Source organism: Paralichthys olivaceus, chromosome 1, assembly GCF_024713975.1.
Source record: "Paralichthys olivaceus isolate ysfri-2021 chromosome 1, ASM2471397v2, whole genome shotgun sequence".
NCBI classification, from domain to species: domain Eukaryota; kingdom Metazoa; phylum Chordata; class Actinopteri; order Pleuronectiformes; family Paralichthyidae; genus Paralichthys; species Paralichthys olivaceus.
Window position 1 is genome coordinate 1,241,493 of NC_091093.1, and position 2,569 is coordinate 1,244,061.

The window sequence follows — 2,569 nt, forward strand, 5'->3', positions numbered from 1 at the left end:
TTTTTCAGTTTTTCAGTTTTTCTGAGTAATTCTTTTCCTGTTCTACTGAGTAATTTTTTTCTGTTTTTCTGAGTATTTTTTTTCTGTTTTTCGGACTAATTTTTTTCTCCCTGTTTTTCGGATTCATTTCTTTTCTGAATTATCGAGATACTTCCCGCGAGAACCTCCAACCTGCAAGTGACTCCCATGGATGTTGACTTCTGCCCGCACATACATGCCCCATCTTCAACTATCTACCGTACCGGGTCAATGACAGTAAATTACGGTATCCATGGAGCATGCCATATCTGTCCAACTGATTCTGGAGAAACATTGCTATGTCTAGCAGATCTGAAGTCACATTCACAGCAGAACAGCCACAGTTCCCAAGGGCGCCCTTGGCTCGCACCTGTGGTTGTTCTTTGGAACTGGCATCTTACTACAAAGACTAGGCAGATTTTAGAACAGAATTCATCTCTGTGTTGAAGAGTGGAGTGTGGGTAATGGATTTGGCCTAAACAGGCTTTGTATGCCTAGACAGCAAATTAAAACTGCACACGCCAAACACCCACGCACACACACACACTCAGAAGTTTAGCAGCGTCATCTTTTATATAATCTACAAGTTTACATGTGGAGGGAAGATGCATCGTTGTAGTAGAAGGAGATAGATTTTTCTTTTCAATTTATGATCTCTTTAAAATTCAAATATGACAGCTGAAGGCACTGTGGAAAAAAAGTCACACTTGAGTTAATATTTCAATAAAGACAATTTATTTACAAAAAAAAAATGTGACACTGTATTCTTGGAAAAGTTGTATGTAAAAACTGGCCAACTGTTTGTGGTTGAATGTTTTTCCATTGTTGTTAAACCTAAACAGTGTTCGTAAATTACAGTGTTTGTAATGCTAGGCAGATCTTCAAACCTGGAAGAGTTTATATTGCCAGTACTGTTCTATGTTGTCAGTGTCAAATTCAAAGTGCTATATATACATTTTTCTACAACTTAATGTTTGACTTAGAACAGGTTTCAGCAGTCTTACCTCTATCTAAAGTTATACAAATAAGCTAGTGACCAGTGCCCTGTATGCGGCCAACACCATCATTCCTCCAGGCCCATCATTCTCTTCCTTTGATTCAGAAAAAAAGATTATACAGAATATTGCTGTATTGTTTGTTTATAATTCAGAAGTATGATATATACACATTCCCATCCTTCTCCACCTCCATGCACTCCTGGATGGATTCTCCGGGGATTCTCTGCTGCTCCATCTAGATTCGAGGGGGATTATTTTGTAGGGGAAAACTTGTAGTTTGTAGTTTATATTTGAAATAAATTTTTGGGTGACCCCAGTCCTGTTTCTTTTCTGACGCACCTCGTATGTTGGCCTATAAGCATTTCATTTATATGCCAATTTTGAGAAATGATTTTGTTTTGCTTAATTTGATTTAGAATAGTGCAGTGCCCCCCCCCCCCCCCCCCCCCCCCCATAGGACCCTGCATGTTCCTGGGTCCAAGTTCATGTTATTTAAATGAAAGCACTGCCTTATGAGTTTGCAATGTTCGCAATGAAAATGTTTCATGAATTAAAAGGTTTCAACTGTTTGTAATTTTCACTCTCTTTTTTTACTGTGTTAATGTGTCGACTAAGATTTTGTTAGTCGATTAGTCAGTTCTAATGCTTTATTACCATGCTGAATTAGTAATTTCCTGGAAGATTACAAGGACATCTCTGATAAGCATGATATTTAAGGAGGTCCTTTTGAATTATTGCATGTTGAAAACTCAAACTTTACAGATTTGTCGATGAAATGGCTAAGAATTTCTTTAGTCAAGGACAGCCCTACGTTACAGTGATTTTCAACATTTTCATAGCACAGACCCCCTATTTTATAAATTTGTCTCTTGGACCAAAATCGGAGAATATTTTTATTAAAACTATATATGATTTTGTCCAGAATTCCATGACTGGAAAACCCTTGCTGTGCTCTTGCTGGTCCCAGGACCCAACATTATTTGGGTAATTATCAACTTTATTAAAACATTTCAACACAGGTTGGATGGTTGTCCCACATTGTCATGACGGCGTCGAGCTCTTTCTGCAACATAAAAACATGAGGATTTCAATATGTATGATGACTTCTTTTGAAAATGAGTACATGGAAGAAGCCACCTTAGCCACCTAACACTTTATATATTTATTATATATCATTATAGCACCATAATGGGGAAATGCAGTATTGTTTAATGCTATGGCAGAGTTATCAGCAGAATAATACTGTGCTCCAGCTTCCTGCACTCAGCCATAGTAGCCTACATAATGAAGACAAGGGTATTGACCCCAGGACAAAAAAGCCTACATATTGATGCAAAATAAGCTTGGAGTGAGTAAATATGTGGCAACAGAGAGAAAAACAGCCCAGAGAGCTCAGAAGTTTAGACACATGTGATGAGGGTGCTCTTTGGTGAGGGACACAACAATTCATAACCAAGAGGAAACCAAGACCTAGAAACAATCCAGAAGAATATTCATGGTGATCAAATCAAATTATGATTGCAAACTACAGTATATCCAATGAGGAAACTGAT